The sequence below is a fragment of the Alosa sapidissima genome, chromosome 1, assembly GCF_018492685.1.
Source record: "Alosa sapidissima isolate fAloSap1 chromosome 1, fAloSap1.pri, whole genome shotgun sequence".
NCBI lineage: Eukaryota > Metazoa > Chordata > Actinopteri > Clupeiformes > Clupeidae > Alosa > Alosa sapidissima.
In genome coordinates this window covers 39,427,699-39,451,875 of record NC_055957.1, presented here as the reverse complement: position 1 = coordinate 39,451,875, position 24,177 = coordinate 39,427,699, and the positions used below count along the sequence as shown (strand labels likewise).

The 24,177-nt window shown below is 41.0% G+C and overlaps 1 long non-coding RNA gene across 2 annotated transcripts; it reads right to left on the bottom strand.

Moving 5' to 3' along the window:
- Positions 1-5,354: 5,354 nt before the first annotated feature.
- On the bottom strand, positions 5,355-7,670 carry LOC121677705. 2 transcript variants are annotated; one of them, XR_006021079.1, is made up of 5 exons: positions 7,326-7,670; positions 6,583-6,701; positions 6,339-6,471; positions 6,040-6,094; positions 5,355-5,933 (listed from the first exon to the last, which is right to left on the bottom strand). It is a non-coding gene; the product is annotated as an uncharacterized LOC121677705 (long non-coding RNA). The 2 variants fall into 2 exon arrangements; XR_006021081.1 differs by having other exon boundaries at positions 6,050-6,094.
- Between the last annotated feature and the right edge of the window lie 16,507 nt (positions 7,671-24,177).

Sequence of the window (24,177 nt, the reverse complement as noted above, 5' to 3'; positions counted from 1 at the left end):
TGTTGACTTTCAAACAAAACAGAGAGCTAGCTCGCTACTTCTTCCCCCTTCCTCCCATGCTGCTCCTGTGCAATTGAAACTCACTTAAACGCACATGTCGTCTGTGATTTGCTGGAACAGTTTGTTGTTTTTATGGGCTAGGTTTGCCCAGGTTGTTTTTGTTGCCGTTTTTGGAGCCTGGGCTGTCCACAGAGATCACGTTTTTTTACAGTGTATTCAGAACACAGACAGCTAGCGGTTGGTTAGGTGATGTTTAAAGTGACATAAAATGTTTTAGCCTAAAAAACGCGTGTCATCGCTTAGAGCACCTTTAAGTTTTGAAAAGTTGTCATGGTCATTTGTTTGTGGGCTGCATTCCCCTGGAGTCATTTGTTATTTGATGTACCACTGTTCAAACTTACTATACTTACTATCTGCTGAGTCTTAATTCTGACTCCCTTATTGCAACAGTTATGTTAGTTTAGGCAATATGACTACCACTGTTTAAACATGGGAATAATGTTTTGAGAGAGATACCTGGACCCGTGCCTTAAGATAGAGAACAAAAAATATCATTGCTATCTATATGGTGTGGTCATAACATAAATATTAGTCCAACTGGATATAATTGCTATCCACCTCAGCTTTACAATGAAGATTAAAGAATGCAGACATGACACTTAAGCTTATGTTGTCTCAGAACACTGAAATGACATGCAATGTATGTGTTCTCTTGGGCGGGTTAAATTATTTTCATACATTTGCACTGTGATATGTATTCATTTGTATATTTTTCACCTTTTGTTTCCTCTGCGTCAAGATGTAGAGAGTGTACATTTCATTAAAAATCACCACACATTCAGTGTTCTCCAGTCTTCTGTACATTAGTCTCAGTTTTGTCAAGCATTACATGTCTTTGTATGGACTGGTTCAACACTGCCACACAAGCAGCTGGTAAAACACACTAGCCCCATTTATATTGACACTTTTAATCTGATTACAAATGGAGTAATGGCTCACTCGGAATTAAAAATGACTGTAAACATCTCAACCAATCGGATTCAGTCCGATCCGACCAAATTTCCAATCGGTTCGAGAGAGGTGGTGTACTCCGTTCTGATTATCCGATCGATTGAAAAATCCACCCATGTAAACAGGTACTCTAATAATTGGAGTAGGCTACATTTAGTTAGTAAGACTACATTAAGGAGAATTGCAATAATAAGCAATAATATAGCTGCAAGCAGCAATGAGGGGGCCAAGCAGATAGGCCGGAGTAACCATGGCAACGAAATGCTGTTAGCTCAATGCTGCAATCAGACGTATGGCCATAAGCTGTCAAAGCAAGTTTCACGTCTAGCACGTCAAAAGTTACAAGGCAAAATGCATTTTTGGTAATTGCAGTGACCCTAGAGGCGGCTTCACCACAAATTTCGATTGGATGTGACGGGCGAACGCTTCTATCAATTGTTACAGAAATAAATGAAGTGACAAGGCATGATCTGAAGATGGTCTGTGCCAATTTTGGTGAAGATCAGATGAAATTTGTGACCTGTGCGAAATTGTTGGTGTTTTTGATCAAATCAAATATGGCGGCCGAATAAATTATATTGATGTGACAAGTTGCCCTCAGTTGACCTAAGGACCTTTCACAGTATTACCAGACACCACTAGTACAATTCAATTCTAAGCACAGCAGCAGCTACAGGCCAAAAAGCATGTTTGTGAATTACAGCGCCCCCTAGAGGTCAAAGGTCACCAAATTTATTGAGGGTCCTCCTGATGGGGTCATGAGTCAATGTACCAAGTTTGGTTTTGATACATGCAAGGGTTGCTGAGATATGAGCTCACTTCCTTTTTGGCGGCTTCGCCGCAAATTTTGATTGGCTTTTACGGGCGAACGGTAATACTTCCGAAGACAAAAAGTGATAACTTTTGTGAGGCTTGGTCTGAAGATGATCTGTGTCAAATTTGGTGGGAATCTGAGAAAGTATGTGACCCCTGATACATTTTAAGTGTTTTTGATGAAATCCAAAATGGCGGAAAATCCATCATGGCGGTAAATGACGTCATAGGGTGTGTTGAACTCGGCTTGGTCCAAGGATTCCAACAATACCTGACTTTTGAAAATCGGACCAACAGGTCAAAAGTTACGTGCATGAACGCACGTCCAACTTTGGCCTGTTGGTGGCGCTAGAGGGTTCGAGTTGCCGACATGAAACTTGATGACAGAATCACGGGACTGTCCCCAATCAGTGTGCCAAATTTCCCAACTTTTTACCATACGGTTCTATGTGCTGCCATAGACTCCCATTGCATATAATAATAATAATAGGAAAATGTAGAAACACAATGAGGTCCTCGCAGCTTTGCTGCTTGGCCCCCAAAAATTCAATCAATATTGAACCTAATGAAAATAAACAATGCTGAACAGATATGAAAGACCCAAAACTCACAGGAACGGAGAGCACCGGGCAACTCCACCAACAAGAAACCACTGAGGAAAAGAGTCTTGAATTTGACCCAGCAGCAGACGCTCAGAGGCCGTGTGGAAAAGGAAACTTTTCCCCTATGTTGTTTTACACTGTTAAAAGACTGTGCAACCAAACATACACCCACCTACACTCAGTTTCTGTTTTATTGCTGTGTATGTTTTTGTGTATTGTGTACAGTATGTATGTGTCTTTGTAATAGTAAATGTTTTAACAGTATAGGGATATTGGTACAGACCATCAGTCACCCCTCTAAGTTGGTCCCAAGACCCAAGGTCTTGATTGGGTAATTGGCTGGCCTATTTGAGGCTGGCTCATTTCAGGTAAGGAGAGATATCTTGAAGGGAAGTCCTGTGTGAGAGTCTTGAGAGTGCCAACTTGCTGAGAGGTTGTATACGGTGAATTGTGCTATAGCGCTATTGAATTTAGAAACCTGTAGGTTGAATTTTTGTCTTTTTGTTTGCTATTTGTTTGCACTATTTTTGCACTGTAAATAAATCTGCACTCTCCACCAAAATCCATGTTTGCTTGCTTGCCGTGTCTTCACCCCATCATCACTTCACCTCTGTGAGTCCTAGACGCTCATCCTGTGTGTGGATATGGATTATTATTATCACAGGGCAGTTGGGGATGGACAGCTTGATCATATAATTGAGATTAGGGATCGACCAATATGGATTTTTTTAGTACCGATACCGATTTTTTTTTCCATCAGCCTTAGCCGATGACCGATACAGGCTGCCGATTTTCTTGAGCCAATATTTGGAGCCGATACTGCTTTTTCTCCCTCAATTTACATCATACAAATGACACATAATTACACAAATGATGATAACAAATGTTAAGTCTCAATTTAAAAAAGGAACATTTATTGAACTTATGGATGGGTGCACTGCATATGGTTAACTGTGCAAGGGTAAAAGGGTACAACACAGCCTTGATGATGCATTGCTTGCTGACATATTATAAGATATAGCCTAATTCAGGTCATCACAAAATGTCCTTTGTCAACACATTTAAATAATTTAAGAAAACAATAAGCCTGAAAAGTAGCTATTGAAATAAAGTGCTTGATTTGTAATTTAAGACTGCATGGTTTCAAATTTTCTTTTAAAAAAAGCGGCCAGATTTGTCAACCACAGAACATAAATCAGCAGAGGAAAATAATGTGGTATCAGATGTTTCTGTTCTAAACGGCATCAACGGTATAAAAACATATCTCAAAAGGTTTAAAAGCTCTCCTTCAGGTAGCGCAGCACTCTCATATCGCTGTGATGCGTGTGTCCCACGGAGTGAGACCATAGACAGTAAAACAGACCAGATGCACACACACTTGTTTGGTAGCTGACGAAAGCTCAACCACCATTGAACCGGATTGCTAATAATAACGTTAGAAAACGGCTCTAAACACAAGTAAGGCATACACGGTACACTTACAGGTGTATGTCTGGTTTGCTACATGATGAACGTTAACACGAATTAATATTCAACTACGCATTACACGTCTCTCATTGATGGCAACGCCGCCCAGCTCGAAGGGAGAGGGAGGGAGAGTCACACCACACGCGTCCAAAACTCAGCCAGGTGGTCGCTGAATAAAACTCCCGCAAATATCGGATCAACGTCGGCATTACTTAGGCTAATCATATGATTGACCAATGTTCGTAACAGCTACCCGCTACTGCATGCATACGGACAGCGTACAACCTAGCTATTTGCAGCTCCCTATACAATGGCAAGCAGTTTTATAGACGAGGCATTCAGACACACACACACACCACACGCGTCCAAAACTCAGCCAGGTGATCGCTGAATAAAACTCCCACAAATACCACGGAACAACGTTGGCATTACTTCATCATATGACCAGTGTTCGTAACAGCTACCGCTAGCCTACCGCATGCATATGGATAGCCTATAACTTAGCTATTTGCAGCTCCCTAAATACAAGGGCAGTTTTATATACGAGGCATTCAGCATTTAATAAAGTAGGCCTATCTATCTATCATTCGCGTTTTCCATTTGGACCCACAAACGTGCTTCCACTTTCAAAGTGTATGGCAATATTTCAGCTAAGTCAAACAGTTAAAAGATGCTTTGAAAGTTTAAATTTACTGTTGTCTTGAAGAGCAGGCTTTCAGCACTCTGCTAGTGGGGGAGGGGCAGTCTGCACGTGAATTGCAGCGTCTCCAGCAACACAGAGCAGCCTGTGGACGCCTGTATAAATAATGCGGGGGAAACACTATTGGCGAACGCAGCCACTTATCGGCCGATGCTGATACACAAAAAAACCGCAAATATCGGCCGATATATCGGTCGATCCCTAAGGAGCAAATCCAGCCCAGATAGCAAAATTTGACCGGCCCACCTCTGGCCCACTACCTTGCCTCAGGGTTTTGTGAGTGTTGGCCCAGGTCTGGCTGGGCCTCCGGCCCAACAATGGCCCAATTACTGATAACTGACACAAAAAATTTCCTCTGGCCCAGATGTGGCCCACACACTGCAAAATGACTCTCATTGTTTCTGTTGGCCCAGGTCTGGCCCACACACTGTAAAATGACTCTTATTGGAACTGTTGGCCCAGGTGTGGCCCACACACTGTGAAATGACTCTTATTGTTTCTGTTGGCCCAGGTGTGGCCCACACACTGTGAAATGACTGTCATGCATTCTGTTGGCCCAGGTCTGGCCCACACACTATATAACTGAGTGTTGGCTGAGTGTCGGCTGGGCCTCTGGGCCTGTACTGGCCCACACACTATAAAACTGATCTGACTGAGTGTTGGCTGAGTGTCGGCTGGGCCTCTGGGCCTGTACTGGCCCACGCACTATAAAACTGATCTGACTGAGTGTTGGCTGAATGTCGGCTGGGTCCCTGGGCCACATGTGGCCCATTAACTACCAAAAGTACTTGAAAATAAACACAAATCCAGAACTAGTAATTAAAAGCACAAGCTACTTTTATTAACAAGTTTGACAAACACAACCTTGCAAATAAAACAAACATTTAAAAATTATACAAGCTTTTACATATATACACTTTAGAAATTAAACAAGTTAAAATATACAATCTACTTTTATCTACAACAATCGACTTCTTTCATATACAAAAACACAAACAATTAAACATTTTAAAACTGTATAATGATTCAAAGAAATAAATGATTCTAAATTAACATTAAACATTTACAGAAATATTCTACCTCTCTCCCTCACTCACTCACTCTAAAAGAGTAATTCCATTGTCAGTAGTTGTGGGTTGTGAGTTAAGTGTTAAGTGCTTTAAATTCTGTATTTTTGTACCATGTACCATGACCTACCCAGCTACATACATGCACACACACTCACTCTCAAAGTATTTTTCAATAGCAGCAACCTTTGCCACCTGCCTTCTCTTTCTGTTGCCGCTTCATTGTTGCCTCCACCAGTTTCAGCAGCACTACCAGCCGGGGGTGTCTCCAAACTGCATTTAGGTATAAACGAATATTATAAGATCATTATGAGGTCTAAAGCAAGATTTCAACATGTCATCTGTCAGAAGTTCTGTTTGTCCACTCAAATATACTTACAGAAAGCCACCTCAGCTCTCTGTGGGGGTTGATCAAAGAGTTCTTTCCATCCATCCTTCAATTTGAGATGCATGGACAGCATGTCATTTCAAAAGAAAATAAAAAAAATCATTAAACTATGTATCCTTTACTGTCTGACAAAATATTACTAAAGCCCAGTCTTGCCACTCTGCAGCTGTCTTGGTAACACCTCCCTGGTAGTTATTTTGGGCAACATTGACATTGTGTGATTGTTAAATGCTGATATATTACCAATGACAATCACCAAGAGCAAGACATATTTGTCAACACATACAGACCTGAAGCACTTGTGGACTTCCTTCACAAGAGCCTTGTGGGTGCTCCAGTTGGTTGGCCATGTTTTCAACAGCGCATGTTTCCTGCCCACTCCTGTTCTTTGCTGACATAATGGATGAGGCAAACCAAAAGCATCTAAAAATGACACATCACAAAACACAGGCCTAGATGAAAGCTGATTCCTATGATTTGGCTCATCTAAACAAAAACGTATTACTTATTCTATTAAATCAATGTACAACTTACCAAGAGCTCTTCAGGTCTCCTGTTTTTCCAACACAAGAAATGGTTCACACATGTATACACGGGTAGCCTTCTTCATCCAAAGGAGTGCAGGCAGGTCTCTGGTCAGTGTGGCCTGGATTCTGAGGTGTACATTTAAAAAAAGTCACAGTAACGTTAGGTTAATGGAAGTATATGTGCTCAAAATGATTACATGATCATAAAACAACCCCTCAGTACAAAATACAGAACGACCTTAAAATACAGATTTTGATGAGCTTTATATGACCAGGACAGGACCCACCCTGCTACCATCTCTCTCTCTCTCTCACACACACACTCTCTTAAGGCATACAGTCTCAGTCCTGCCTGCCTAGTGCCTGAAGTTGGATAGATAACGATGAAATGCCCAATTACCAATCGCTATATTCTAAGTCATGCAATACTGGTTAACTGTTAAGCTATTTCTAAAATGATTAGATCACACTTTTCTTTGAAAACCACATAATTATGCAAGTATAGCTAACGTTACAGCACTGAACGTTTTTGACCACCAACACTGACGTTAAAGGTAGCAGCTAATTAGGCCAACAAAGTAGGCTAAGAAATCATAACGTATGTTACCGCTAGCTTCGTCATCGTCAAGGGGGTTAGATTGAAACACCCATTCTTGTTATGATACTTGTTAAACTTTGTCTGCAATAATAAGCCTACGTACATTCATAATGATTTACATGCAATAACAGGTAAAGTTGCATGTTACTTACCACAGGCAGTGTCCAAAACGAGACAGTTTCGCGCCGTCCTGCTGGTTTCAAACTGAACAGTTGCTCTGCTCGTGGCTCGTCCACATGTAATGGGCCGACAGTCACTTCACAGAATTGGGCCATGTACGTTTAGCGTCCGGCTGTCGCTAAATGTTTCATTTTTGCCGCCAACAGCCTCGATACTGATCAGTGTTCGTTCCTGAAGTATCGGGCCACACACTGTATGAAATCCGTCTGCCGAGATTGATTCGAAAACTGGCAGTAGCCCATCAAACCCCAATCGGGCCAAATAAGACACTCAGTAATCAGCCCAACTACTGCGTGTCAGTGTCGGCCCATTCAAGGGGACAGTCAGTGCCTCAGCCGACCTGAAACTCCGCCGACAGTGGCAGCACTCAGCCAGGATCGGGCCGACTGTGTTTACTGTGCTTCAGCCGACTCGGACCTCAGCCGACACTGCCAGCACTCAGCCAGAATCGGGCCGACTATGCTTGCTATCTGGGAGTGTTCCTCAGGCCAATGTGAGATTAGGTTGTAAAGTTAGGTTGTAAAGTAGTAATAGATGTACAGCATAGCGGTACAAAATATGACCGCCGCTCAGTTCTGTACATCCATTCTGCGAAAATAAATCATATTAATGAATTTGTCTCCATCTTCTACTCCATCCCCCACTCTTGAAACTTTTGTGTATGCTTGTTTGGAATGTGTGTTTGCGGGCCGCACATAAAGTAGCCTACTGGCGCTGCAAAGGTGAATAGATTTGTAGCACTTGCCAAAAAATTTGTAGCATTGTTATAAAACCTTTAAAATATCTAAACAATCACAAGTAGGGCAGTTCATCACAGTCCATCCATTGCAACTGGACTGATGAAAGGTACACCTGTAGGCTACATTGTATTTGGGAAAAGCAGAAGGTAGCAGCATAATGTATTTATTTATTTATTATTAAATAAAACAATCCCTGTCAGTTCCATGCAGTTTTCAACAGCTATCAAGAAGAGAGGTCATGTCATGGATTTTTGTGAATGTTTCTTCTTCTAAATATGCATAAGTTTAGTCATCTAGTTCATATGATATTCAGCTTTATTGTCAATGCACAAATTAAATACCAGTAGTCTAAAACTGCCGTTTTACCCAGTGGTGCAAATAACTGACATGTCCAAAAGGGCCTTCATGAAATGCGTTGCTAGACTGTTCATACAGATTTTAACGGGCCAAGTTGAAGAGCTACTGTCCATTATTGTTTGTGCAAATAATATGCTGATTCATGTTCCCTTGCATTTTGCAACTATGAGGTCCATGGTTAGTCCAAGCTCAATCTTTCAAGAAATCGAAAAGGAATCGCCGGCAGATCAGGCTGAGTTCACCCAGCCTAGTCCATGGTAGGCGCCCAATAAAAATATTGTTTAATTTTGCGATTGAGATATCCACGCACTGGTGCCCCCCCTACGACGTGTTCGCCCCCGGTTTCAGAGCTATTCTAAATGCAAAAATGCATAGAGGGAGTTATGACAAAACCGTGACTGTTAACAAACTATAAGCTATATAAGGTAGGCCCTATGCTAGGCCTATTACACAACATAAATTGTCACTAGGCTATGCTGGCGACCCAAATAAAATCTCCTTTGGGAACCAATGGCTTACAGTATCAAGCAGACTTAAGCTGCCACCTCTTGCCGAAAAGTTAATAGTTTTGCATATCCGTAGTAATACATTTCATGCAGCTGTGTGAATCACGGAAAGACACTTCTAAATTTTATTTAATCTAAGCGTTATCATTGTTTGGATACTTCACACACACATGTTTTTTTAATCGCATAGACCAGGGGTTCCCAAACTTTTCCACGACAAGGCCCCCCAAATACCACTAGGTTCTGGCCAAGGAACCCCTTGATGTTTTATTAATTAAACCCATCGACAATACTACGGCAAATGTAAAAACATTAAGCTAATCTAATAATTATTTTAGCCACAGCCACATCGCGATGGAGCATACAGTGTGTAAAATTTTTATTTGGGGCTTTCTGCTATATGAGAGCCATCACTCTACTATTATTCCCAGTCATTATCATGGGAAATATGTTCAGATGTTCATATCCAAGAGCCATGCTCTTCCTTAATTGAATCACCTTTGAAAATAGAGGATTGAAGTAGCCTACTGTATATGGGTGTTTGGGAATGAACATTGACTCAGATGCTTTTTGAGACTTTGAGATAAATGTCCCAGCCTGGTGTTTGTGCATCATAGACAGGTTATCTTTCAGGTAGCCTATATTTTCCATTAGAAAACCATCATGTTAGCGAACGTGTTGCGGCTAACTCACTTAGCTCCTGTTAGTAGCTACTAACAGGAGCTAAGTGAGTTAGCCACAACACGTTCGCTACGTGATGGTTTTCTAGTCATAAGCAAATGAGATGACAGTCGAAAGATGCAATTAGTGCTGTTATCAATTTTCTTGGTAGCCTATAACCGCATTTATGGTTTTCTACAAATACATCAATAATCAAATTGGCCTCCATCACTCAACCAATGCTAACGGTAACATTATTTTAGTAACAATAAAGCATTGAGCGTGACAGTCACTCATTTCAGTCTTTTGTCACGCTCTCCCGCCACACATTGTATTTCTCACGCAGAAAAACTATACTTAATATGCTGCCGCAGCGCCCAAAATGTCTCTGGCCGCGCCACTCTCATGGAACCGGCAGGAATCAAGCGTCTTCCCTAGCCTGCCACTTTATCAGCCAATCAAAAATAACGAGAGGGGCTACACAATAGCCAATCAGAAATCGCGTATCCTGGAATTGTTGAACGTGAATTATTGAACGTGTATGGCAAGTGTGGGTGTTACTCTCTGGAAATTCACAATTTCGTCGCCGTTTTGTTTTTACATTTTTTTTTTTAAAACATAGTCCAGTATTTCTTTTGAAATTGAAATGAAGTTGTATGGACTGGACTATGTTTTTTTTTTTTTTTTTTTTTTTTTTTTTTTAAACGGCGATGAAATTGTGAATTTCCAGAGCGTCTTACTCCACACTTGGCAATCGACTCCTACGGACTTTCCCCTAAAGATGGCAGCAAAGATGGCAACATTTCCGGAAAGGTACTGGCTTGATGAAATTCATTCCGGACTCTCTATCCGACCACATAAAGACCTCGGGATACTTCGGTTTGGCTTTAGGGACCCTCTACTCACTACCACGTAAGTGTAATGATGTTTGGAACTGTAGAAGAGGTATAAAAATAGCGTTTTGTAGGCGAAATAAAATGCCCTTCTCACTTCCACGCTAACGAGTTTTGACTAAAAACGGTAAAATCGAACTTTCTCAAAACACATCCAAATGACATGATTTTGATGTCATCTCAACGTATGTACTCCCAATCATCCGTAAATTGATCTAAAGTGCATTTTACTCCGGATAATTCCTTTAATGTTACAACAAATCCACATCTCGTTTGACACAAACAATGACAACGTGACTGCTGCTAGAGAATGTTTCCCAGATAATTAGCATCAGTTGTTCATGACTGTCTGTAACTGCCAACAGTTTCACAGCCTGCATTGACGACACTTGCTCAGAACAAGTAGCCTATGCCTAGTCATAGCCTACTTTCGTTCACACGGTGACTGACATAGTCACATTCTAAACATCTCTCTCTCCAAATAGGCTTAATAATTTTATTAGCACTAAACAAATTAAAGTGTATTTGTTATAGGTCACTTTTATTACTCACTTTTAAAATCATGTCATATTATATAATTATATCTTGGCCATGGATGCATCGATCATTGCATCTGTATTAAAAAATGTCGGGTAAAAAGCAATTAAGCATCCTCTCATTCACCCTGAGAGGAAAGCCCCCTAAAAGGTCCAGGTTTGTGGATGCTCAGAGGTGGTGAAAAGGCCCATTATTGAATTGTCAGTGTCATGTGTCAAATCTTTTCTTTTACAAATCTGAGCAATTATAAATTAGACTTTTGCCCCATTTTGACTTAGGAGGGCATTTATCCTACATACTGTAGCCAATAATCAAATGCCTGCTCTCTTTTGGAAAGCTGAGACACTGTTGGAAAACAATTAGAAAAACAATTAGAATAATTGTGTGATGTACTGACACAAAGTTACAAAGGCTAGATTATTCTTTTTTTATTCTACCGGATAACAAGCATCTTTGATTGATCACATTTCAGCCCTCTAGGTCTTGACTTGATATGACTTGAGTCCTAGCATTAGGTCTTGCATTCTGTGTGCAAAAGTAGATCAATATAGAATGACAACATGAGTACTTTAGACCATTTTTTGCCAAGATATGCTCATGCATTTTGTAAAATGCCCTATGAAAACTCCCCATAGGACTTTGGGTTATCCAAAATGCATACTGGCAATCAAATGCTTACTGCATATGAACCCCTTATAAGCATAATCTTGGCCTCAAATGAAAGGTAATACTCTGAAGTTTCATGCTTGCATTTGGATTGTAGGCTACTTCAGGTTCTGATATGACTACACTAAATATATAATAATAATATATAAATAATTACATTTACAATTTCTGCACAACTTATATTGGATCAACTGTTAACCGACCTGGGGCTGGTGTATGCTAGCTGGTGATGCTAGTTGCGCGTGTAAATCCTCACACCCCTAACCTTAAGAACGGCTCTAACCGCTGAGTTGGAAGCTTGGGCTTTTAGCTCAGTGGTTATTGCGCTCGACTCCCATGCCGGTGTGTTGAGGTGGCGGGTTCGAGGGCTGTGAGCGGCGGACGAATTGACCTCTGTTACACTGGAACATCTGAAGGCATATTAATAACAGCAGCTAAAACTTGTAGTATTACTAATGAAACACCCCCATTCTCACAACCCGTCTGACCAGCCACCCCTTTAACCCTCGGACGGGGGGGTGTCACTCTTGTCTGTCCTCAACACTTGAGAGCCCTGTTTTACCTACTCTAGGCTATTGATATAATTTAAGATTAACGTAGCCTACCTGCAGTAAAAACCAAGAATGTCCGATAAACATTCTCAGATTTATTTCGGCTTCAAGAAGAAATGGGAATTACATGTCATGCAGAAATCACCCTACCCTTATTAGACGTTCTCTGCGGTAAACTACAGTCTTGTCCTTGTAGGAAGTGTGGTAATTTTCCAACATAAAGTGCAAAAGACCTGAGTCTTTCACTCTGCAGTGAAAAAGAACATGATGTCCTGTTCCCTTGAAGTTCATGCACCCACCCGCACGTGGGTTTCGCTCACCAAGTCATCTCTTTGCTCGCACGCACCCCAAAACAGTGATTGCACGCAATACAGATCTTATTCCCCGTTTCAGCAAGTTCCTTCCCTGATCTCACGCTCTTCGAAGCCTCGATAAGCATGCAATCCAGGTATCATTCACACTCCATTAACAAGTGACCGACGCCAGGCAATAGGGAAAGTGATGCTAAGTGCACTAAAATGAAAGAACCCAAGACATAGACACCATGAGAAGCCCATCTAATGATGGGACTGAGACAGCTATATGGTGATAAGAGACTATAGGCCATTAATCAAAGCCTGAGACAATCGCACCGAAGTGTGACCGTCCAAGGTGTCAAAACCAGTTATGTCAGCGGAAAACCATACATTAAAATGACATATGAGAACAGCAAGCTTAAAGCCACGCATTAGCTCGAAGCATGAGAACACCTTATTTTTTTATTGAAAAGTGTCAAAATGAAATCCACTATTATGATCGATCGGAATAACTGTGCACTTAGCTGATTGGCTCAGTCAGGTGTCAATCATCAGACACGGGGAGGAACCTTGATTTCTGATTGGGTGAGTGACGTACGAAAACTAGGAGGGCCTGGGATCTCACACCTAGTATAAAAGGCGAGACACAATCGTTCAGACTTCAGATCATGTGCACCTTCTCATGGGAACAGGTTATCTGCAGATACCTTGATTCACTTTACTGCTTGGTGGTCCTTGGTCAGACTTTGTCCATTGTCAGTACTTGTGAATTAAACTTGGTCAACGGCAGCTCTCTTCAGTCTCCAGTGTCTTCTTGGATCACATTCACCAGAGTGCTAGTGATAGTGATACAGAGTGCTAATTGAAGGGTGATTTGTTTCTCGTGGGCTCATTTTCCATGACAGAAGCTAGTCTTTCCAACCCACTTTAGATTAACTTCCAACAAAATTACGTCTCACTGCAACGATGCGCCATCTGGTGGACAAATGACTATGTGACGCCAATACTGGAAATGCAGCCAAATTATTATGATGAATATTTGGTTTTCCTTTAATCCTACTGAATTTGTAACTAGATGTACCGCAGAGCGGTACAAAATATGACCGCCGCCCAGTCCAGCACATTTTTTCCACAAAATAAATCACGCTGAAAGGCCTATATGATTCTAACTGTCTCACTAAATTGCATTATCCACACTCAATTCTCACTGGTATCTGCTAGACAACAAGTACCAAAACATGATTAGTTCATAGATTTCACATGTAAAATTCATTTTATACAACCCCACCCCCATCTAGCCTGTTCATAATTCTGAGAAATTCTTGAATTGTGTGCATGTGTGCGTGTACACGTTTATGTTTATGTGTGTGGGTGTGTGTGTGGGTGTGCGTGCTTGTGTGTTTGCCTGCGTATAGTGTGTTTGTGCATGTGCATGCATGCGTACATATGTCTACTGTGTGAGTATGTGTCATACGTATGATTACTGTGAATGTATGTGTGTGCGTGTGTATCTGTTTATGCACATGTGTGCACATGGAATGGGTTAACATGACCCCTGGAGGCAAACATACAAAAAAAAATGGTCCTCCTAAACCTTACGGTTCTCGAGATATTCACAGAAAACTGTGTCTGCCCTACCCTCCTTTCGGGGGGTGCAGTCCAGCGGGGGGGCTACAGATCAAAACGAAAAACGATGGTTCCATGCTATCCATATGGGGTTACATGCCCACCAAGTTTCGTCTACCCCGGTCTTTCAGTGTCCCGGGAATCCTTGACGGAAATTTGAACATGCGAAAAAGAAAAAAAAGAAAAAATCTGACTAAACCGCTGCGCGGCGGTCATAATTATGTATCGGCCGTTGTAATTGCCGATACTGATGGTATGTGCTTGCATATGTGTGTGTGTGTGCGTGTGTATACAGTATATATGTATGTGTGCACCACCATCTACAGGCCAATGAGTGTAGTCACTAAATGTACACATAACTTAATTTTTTAGACCCCCCCCCCCCCATGGATGAAATTCTACGAAACTTGGCATACCCCCAGAGAATGACAGGTTAATCATACACATAAAATATGGTGCAGTTCTGAACATCTTAACTGAAGAGAGGGGCGATTAAAGCAGAATGATTTACATTTTTTACCGGGGGGGTGCAAATCACAAATGAGTGATTATGGGCTAGGTTGATGTGGGCCCTTGAGACCAACATACCATAAAAAATTCTTCATCCTCGGTACCACGGTTCAGGTAGTTATTTACGATTTATTTCCGTAAAAGTCTAGTGGAGCTACATACACACCAAATTCCATGTGCCCCGGTGGTTCGGTGTCCCGGGTATCGTTGACCAAAAATTCAGGAAGTAGATGTCGGAAATTTTTTTTAAAAAACTTTGACAATCCCTATATGACCGCTTCGCTAGCGGCAGTCATAATAACTGTACAATAGTAGATTTGCAAAGTAACTGTAAGTTATCTGTAGTAATAATTACGCAGTACACAGTAACGTGTCATTCATTCTCCATGTATTCTTCTTCTCATGTCAGAATACGTACATATGAATAACGCGTAATGCGTTCTCGCCACCTACTGGCGAATGTACAGTATAGAACAGAACATTCCCCCTTTACGTAAGAATGATACCACCAATGTAAATGTAGTGAACATGCATTTTGCTATAACAGAAGTAATAAGAAATGTCTTACTTTAGCACTCAAAACATAAGTAGAAAAATAAGCTCAATAACAGTAGAAAGGTATCAGTAGACATGAGTAGAATTAAGCAATATAGCACGAGTGAGAGTGGGGTTGGTCATGGATATTCCCATGGGTGTTGTTCGGCCGTAGCCACGAGGCCGGAGGCCGGAGGCCGAGTGGCGCAGGCAACAACAGCCGTGGGAATATCCATGACCAATCCCACGATCACGAGTGCTATATTGCTTTTATACAACAAATCGTTCTTACGCATCAAAAAATAGTTCCCTTTTTAATAGACAGCGTCTTGGTTGCTAGGTAACCAACATTCCAGACCCCTCGTTACGGGTCTTTGTGGTTTACACAAAGATTGTTAAGGCGGAGCAAGATATTTCATCAGGAGCCACTTCCGGGAACCCGGATCGCACGGGGGGGGGGGGTCAAAATCCCCCTTTATGCAGAGCAGAGGCAGCGACTGCTCCATTGAAGTCTATGGGCACAGCTCAGAATTTTACCACATATGCCAAGGTCTTGGTTCTATAGAGTTAGGAATGTGAATTTCGGGCACGTTTTCATGATCCTCAAACCCTTCTGAACATTTCAGGTACATTTTTAGCATTTTTGAGCATTCCAGTCTGGAGAAAATCGACTTTATCAGGTGTGCGCCGGTTATTTATACCGCTGCTGTTGGCCGGTTGCAACGTACGCTCATCAATACGTCATCGACACGCCTCTTTATGCAGACAGGATTCGATCCCCATTTCGCGCCCATAGACATGAACTACGAGGTAGTATCTTGCTCCGCCTTAACAATCTTTGGTTTACATGTCTTCTTGAAAGAAATGTTGAAAGTCGGGCTGAAATCACATTCATATCTAGTTTTGCTGCATGCATGTTACAAGGACACTGGGCCATGTCATGTAAGGGACATGGTACTGCAAAAAAACGGAAACATAGTCTACATTGCAGAACCACTCAACTTTATTAATGTATAGTGAATAAATGTTACACTACTGTGCACAGCCTGACGTGACGATGCTAGCACGTTAGCAGCGGTTAGCTAATTATGCTAACGTTAGTTATCTACAAGTCTCCTCCAAGTGACAATCATATTATACACAATGCTGGCAATGCTGAGAACAATTACTGTAGCATCCTCGTTTATCTTACTTACATTGAGTTGACTGTGTGGCTTAATCCACAGATGTGGTGAAGCACTGTTTTGTTATGGTTTGCTAAGTAGTAACCCATTGATGGAAATAGTGGAGAGCTGGGTGTCAAATCTTCGCATTGTTTCGCGGAGTGATTTATTATTAGCTGTGCTGAGTCTGAGTTGAAATGTCCAGGGATATTCCAACTCATGGAACGTCTCTCGACCAATCAGAAACAAATAAATAGTTCCATAGAACCCAATTGTTGTATAATTATTCATATTCAATTGCAAAGTAGAGTCAAAGATTGTTAAGGCGGAGCAAGATACTTCGTCGTAGTTCATGTCTATGGGCGCGAAATGGGGATCGAATCCTGTCTGCATAAAGACGCGTGTCGATGACGTATTGATGAGCGTATGTTGCAACCGGCCAACAGCAGCGGCATAAATAACCGGCGCACACCTGATATAAAGTCGATTTTCTCCAGACTGGAATGCTCAAAAATGCTAAAAATGTACCTGAAATGTTCAGAAGGGTTTGAGGATCATGAAAACGTGCCCGAAATTCACATTCCTAACTCTATAGAACCAAGACCTTGGCATATGTGGTAAAATTCTGAGCTGTGCCCATAGACTTCAATGGAGCAGTCGCTGCCTCTGCTCTGCATAAAGGGGGATTTTGACCCCCCCTCGTGCGATCCGGGTTCCCGGAAGTGGCTCCTGATGAAATATCTTGCTCCGCCTTAACAATCTTTGATAGAGTCCCGAAGCCATGACGTAGCGTTGCCAAGGCAGCAATTTCACTGGATCTAAACAAATCAATCTACCATTAGAAATCACCATAGCGGTGGCTTTCTTAATCTATTTCAATAATTTTACAACATTTCTAAGACGTTAGTATATTTTTACACTGTAGGAATCACATACTACAACATATATTCATACCAACACGATCAAATTTGTGACTACAGAGTTTTATTTTAGCATAGGTTTCCTCCGTAAAAGAGACCTGCATGTAACTTCACAGCATGTGGTTAAAATCCTTAAATTCAAGGACGTGTTTTGCCTTTATTTTTTGGCAAAAAACGTTGCTCTTAACAGCCGCCAGTCTTTGAGAAGACGTGAAATATCCACTGGAATTTTCTTTCTTTCTATTACACCTGCCATGGAATCCGTGTTATGTGGCTAAGCTGCTGCCTAGCAGGTAAAACACGTTTAAATGGATATATTTATTTTTATTAGCTAGAAATGATGCCACATGCTATTTATGCCATTTCGAAAGTTTGTTTAGATCCAGTGATTCTACCGTCATGGAAACGCTACGTCACACTTCGGGACTCTATTGTCAGGATCTTCACCTGGACTTTAGTTTTTGTCTCCCCCTACCTGTCAATGTGATGACAGTTCTTTGTTTTGTTGATCTAGCCATGTGCTGTCATGTGCCCAGTGCCACGCCCATAACCTTATTTGGGCAACTTCCTGTCTTTGTTCTTTTCCCTCCATTTGGTCTGTTCATCTGTCCCTTATTGTGTCAATCAGTTTGGGTATTTAAACCCTGCCTTTTTTAGTTTAGTTTGTTTGTCGGATCGTCACAGTTTATGCTGTTTGTTGCCTGACTTATTTTGTGAGTAGAAAGACTAACATTTCTCCAGTTCTGGACCCTGCGTGTTTTGACCAAGTCTTCTGCCTGTCGTTTTGGATAGTTTGCCTGAACCTGTCTGCCTGTGAACTCTGCCTGTCTCTGACCAAGTCCTCTGCCTGCCCTGTCTGGATTGTTTGCCTGTACCTGACTGCCTGTCTGCCTATGAACTCTGCCTGTTCCTGGACTGTGTTTTTGCCTGCCGTCTGATTTATTGCTAAATAAATGTGATCTCTGCGAGTTGGACTGGATCTGCTCTTGATTCCCAATCTGTGTTCTGACCGTAATCATGAACATTTAACTGGCTACATTAACAATAACGTTTCAGACTACTGTTACTTAATTTGTGCATTGACAATAAAGTATTACATGAACTAAAGATGACTAAAATCTTATGTAGAAGAAGAAACATTCACAAAAAATCCATCCATCCAAAAATGACCTTTGTTTTTGATCGCTGTTAAAAACGGCATGGAACTGACAGAGATGTTTTTGTTTATAAATAAATAAATAACATTATGCTGATACCTTTTGCTTTTCCCAAATACAATGTAGCCTACAGGTGTAAGTGACCTTTCATCAATCCAGTTGCAATGGATGAACTGTGATGAACTACTGTGATTGTTTAGCAGAGGTGGAAAGTAACGAAATACATTTACTCACGTTACTGTATTGAGTAGTTTTTCTGTGTATTTTGTATTTTTTAAGTAGTTTATAAAATCGGTATTTTAAATTTTACTTGATTACATTTTGAGCGAAGTATTGTACTTCGCTACATCAAAAATCCCATCCGTTACTTGAGTAAACAAAAAAAGTTAAGACTAACGAAAACAGAAAGGGAGAGAAAAGTAATCCCGCCCTAAACCACTAGCCTAGTGATAATGATCAGCATGTAGCCTACAGCAGGACATGAATCAAGCTGGCGCCATGCAGTCTTTCTGAAAGTGATGGGAGATGGAGCTAGATCACAAAATGCATCAGATTACATGTGTAGCCTAACCTATGAAAGTGTATTTTCCGCTATTTCAATGGGTTGTCTCAGTTCGTTTTAGCACTAATGAGAGCGGAGATATTCAAGCAAACACCATGGGATTTCGTGTTTTGACGTTTGTGCTCACCTTTCTTTGGAAAGAAGTTTATTAGCAGTTGTTTCCCCTCGTTTTGATGTCTCTCTTTTTAATAACCTGACTTGGCTTTCTTGGAGAAAGACATTGCACCAGCAGCACAACAATTAGCGGTCCACTACTAGCGATGCTCAACTAAATAAACAAAAGATAGACTACCTTATGAATCGTGAAGGCGGACTAAACCATTTAGCTCTTTGGCAAGGGAGAGTGAGAGTGACCTTAGACAGTTTTCACTGTTTTGTATACAGAATCCAGTCAGTCAAACTTTAAATTTCGTCTGACATTCATTTTGACATTTAATTTTGAAGTTAAAATATTCAGGTAAAATAAATATATGGTGGACATATAGTCATATATATTTTCAGTAATTAACTTAAACTTCCAGTGAGTCTATTCGACATTTTCACCACACATTATATTAACACACATATAAAAAATCCAAAACATAAGAGTTATGTGTATTAAAGTGGAATGACACAGGAAAAAAGTATTGAACGTGCCTACTGAAATTTCTTCAATACTTTGTGGAAAAGCCTTTAGACAGCTTCAAGACATTTCCTGTATGACAAAAGGTATTAGTCACAGTATCAGGTGTGATTTTGGTCCATTGTTCTAAACAGATTCCAGGGGTCCCTCTTGTGAATCCTGATATTTAGTTACTTCCAGAACTGTTTAATTGAATTTAATTGAATTGGCTGCCTTCAAGTCTTTCTGGAGCTTTCTCCGAGTGGTCCTTGGCTCTTGGAATTGACTATCCTTCTGACTCCCTGGTCAGAAATATTGCGTGGCCGGTTGATGATGCAGTGATGTTTCTTCCACTTGCAGATAATGGCTCCCATGCTGCTTACTGAAGATTCTGAAGTTTTGAAATGCATCTGTAACCAGTTTCATTGATATGTTTTGCAACAATAAGGTTGCAAAGGTCTTGGGAGAGCTTTTTGCTTTTATCCATCATGAAATGTTTCTTGTGTGACACCTTGGTAATGAAAAACCTTTTTATAGCCCATCAATATGTAGGCTACTAACCAAGCTTATATTAATTTGCACAGATAGAAAGGATAACTACTCTAACTACTTACAGATTCCAGCTCGTTCCTTCCCTTTCCTTGCCTTAGTGCTTTTTCTTAGCTTGTTCAATACTTTTTCCCTGTGTTATTCCACTTCATTACACATGACTACTTATGGAGTTGTTTGGATTTTTTATGTGTGGATTACCTGAGTTATTAATGCCTGGTGAAAATGTTGTGCCCCCTGTATTCCACTTTTCAAGGGCCCTCTCCTCCATTGGGGCCCTATACTTCCCACTCTCCCCCCTAGTTCGACGCCCCTTTAATCTGCTGAACCTTCTGCTCATTTCCAAATATAAAAAAACTCTCTGCAACTCAACATTAGCCTGCCTGCCTCAGCTGCCTGTGAGGGGCTTTTCAGTTGTGCTGGATTACTGTTCATTGCAAAGCGACGCAAGGATGAGTGCAACTAACTTTGAAAATCAACTACTGCTCAAACTTAAAGGAGAACTCCGGTGATTTTTCACATAGATCTCCATTTCTCAACGTCACCGAGTACTGTCGGTATGAACAAAACTGAAACAATCGGTTTTACCTAGCTCGAGTTGCTGCAGCTACAGCGCTACACACTAGGAGCATGAACATGGCTGCCTTAGCTGCTGGCTGCAGCAACTCGAGCTAGGACCAAAGTCCTTTTCAGGCAAGTACCTCCACTCCACTCGGCGGCCATATTGCAAAACTTTTTGGGCACTTATCGTGCATCTATTTCGGCAGAAATGCGTGTGCGTAAGGCTTCACGACACCAATCTTGCTCCAGCAGCGAGATCACAACAGATGATTGGCACGATGGCACTCAATGTATTTTACAACACACCACATGATTGGCTCAATGTATTCACATGTCAACGTTTTGCTGCGGAAGGGTTGTGATATTTTGTATACAACTGACTAACCCCATGCATTACTATGGAGGATTTTTTGAGTGCTGTATCTCCTCATTAGAAAGTCTCTGGTAAAACTGGTTGTTCTGGTACCCCACCCCCCCCCCCCCCCTATAAAAAAAGTAACTAAGTAACTTTTACTTAAAGTACATTTTAAATGAACTACTTTTTACTTTTACTTAAGTACATTTTCAGATCGGTATTTTAACTTGTACTTGAGTAATATTTCATCAAGGTATTGGTACTTTTACTTGAGTACAATATTTTCGTACTTTTTCCACCTCTGTTGTTTAGAGATTTTAAAGGTTTTATAACAATGCTACATCTTCTTTGGCTATTCTACAATCTATTCACCTTTTCAGCACCAGTAGGCTACTTTCTGTGCAGCTGCACACACACACACTCAGGCATGCCAAACAAGCATACACAAAAGTTTCAAGAGTGGGGGATGGAGTAAAATATGGAGACAAATGGAGACATGGAGACATGACATCACACAAACTTGCAAACATCCACAATTGTTTGAATACAGCAGTCAAACCTACTGTGGGTCATTCAGATGCTAATTACAGTTGGTGGTCTTGGTGGGGCTGGGTACTGAAACTTGCCCCTCATTGCCTCACCCAGCCCCTTTGGGTACTGTAGACATTCTGTTCCTGCATCTAACAGTTATGATTTATGTAATATCCTGAATCAATACTTTGTTTAAAACATAAAATTATTTTTGCAGTCACTGTTTGTTGTTGTAAAGAAGTTAAAGGCAATCTTTGTGGGCCAACTTAACACATTTCGACGGAAAAGAAGGGACACCAACTAATGAGATAAAACATTATCAATCGTATGAAGGAAAATGTAGGCATTACAGCAACAAGCCAGAACAACAGAAAGAAACAGACAACATACTGTACTCAACATAAGGGCACAGAATACAGAGCCATCAAAATTAGTAAGTGACATCTGGTTGTTTAATGCCTTTTTTACAACAAAGGAAAAATAAATGTAATAGGAGATGAGAAGAAACTTTATCAATTAAGGCATGACGAATTTCAGTCACAGAACAGTCAGGAGGGCAAACTCTCAGGCAGGTGTTCTTTAGAAGAAACGGAAGGATTTTAATGTTTGATTCTATCCACATAGCAGAGAATATTGAACTATATAAATATTAGTATAAATAAATAAATAAACAAACAAACAATAGATCAGGTGGGTATTCCAAGTACGTGGTTTAGTGACAAACCTGGGTAAGTTAACTCAAAGTAAGTGGTAAACCTCCTACAACAAGAGCCCTATCCCATTGTTTTGTTAGGCAAATGAAGCCATACAGCTCTTCTATTAGGAGGTTTACCACTTACTCCGAGTTAACTTACCCAGGTTTGTCACTAAACCATATACTTAGAATACCCCCCAGCTTACCCCTTAGAGCTCCATGCAATCTTCTTAAATCTCCACCAATGTGCCCAATGGAGTCACTACAGACACTGTCTCGTTAGTATGACTCAGCTGCACAGTAGGCAAATCCCTCCATTCGGCTTCGGCCCGTCCCTCCAACGCTCTTTGGCCACTTATCGGGCATCTATTTCGGCAGAAATGCGTGTGCGCAAGGCTTCATGACACCAACCCTAAAAGCTAGATCACAGTTGATCACAACACATGATTTGCACAATAGATAGATAGATACGTAGATAGATAGATACTTTATTGATCCCCAAGGGGAAATTCAAGTATTCAATGTATTCACAACACACCACATGATTGGCACAATGTATTCACATGTCGTTTTTTTTGCCGCAGGATATGTGTAGACAATTGCCCTATTGGCGTTACAAACTAACCCCATGGATTTCTATGAAGGATTTTTTGAGTGCTGTGTGTAACATCCCCAATTTAAGTTTAATTTTAAAAGGAAAAACCTTAATGCACTTTGTAATGTCATTACTATTATTATTATTGCATTTTATGTTGCATATGCTGCCCTGTTTTCATTGTCGTCTTGAGGGACTTTTATTTTGAATGAACGGCACTAGTAAGTTTCTACCGCGAGGTAAACTAGAGAAAAACCATACTGTATAAGTGAACTACACAGGCAATTAGCACCCTCCGACGAGGAATACGTTCTTACGGTGGTTGGTTTGTTGTGGATGAGTTTAGAGACTTCAATAAAGACAAAGACCATCAGTTCAAGACTTCTGACTATAATTCGGTGGGGATGCTACACTGTGTCTCATTAGAAATGGTAGTGGTACTGAGTACACATCTGCTCTTGATGCGCTCAAGAGGCAGGAATGATGATGCGGTGTCAGACTCTGTCCCACAAATACCCCAAACCCGGGGTATAGGCTTTCTGATAGGCTTTCCAAAGAAATGCCTATCTGGGTGAGGGTGCAGCCACATAACTCTTGCCACTACATGTTGAATCACAGAGGCTTGAGTTTTTTCATAAAGGAAAGGAAGGACACAGGAAATTGCTTAATAATTACAGAATGTAATTGTGTCAAGGACTGGCTCCACAAAACGTGAATGAAAAGGACACCACTTTGCAGCAACACATGCAGATCTTTCAGTTTTATTGTTCACACAGTAATGTGAAGTGTCAGTCCAAGGATCCTAGCTCTTCTGCAAATCTCTGCCAATTGGCCAACTTGTAAGACTGAGACTCGGGTGTGGGCTTGGTTAGTACTTGGATGGCAGACCTCCTTGGAAAACTAAGGCTACGTTTACACCATCAGTTATAGTGTTAACCAAAATTCACAATAGGATTCACAATTGTGGTTGAACAAAAACAAAATACAGATAGCAGGTTTGAATCCACTATTTGGAAAAATAAAAAAGCCATTGCAAAAACAGCAGTACACAAAGGAGCCAGCATAGTGCAACTAGAAAGACTACTGTACTAAATGGGATACCAGAGGGTGCGCCCATAGTGACAGGTTAGCCATACTGGAATAGTGAAGAAAAAACTGAATAAATAAATAGGAGGAGGTCCCATTCCAAAGGGAAAGATGTACCCCATAGCAGAGACTTTCTAATGAGGAGACACAGCACTCAAAAAATCCTCTATAGAA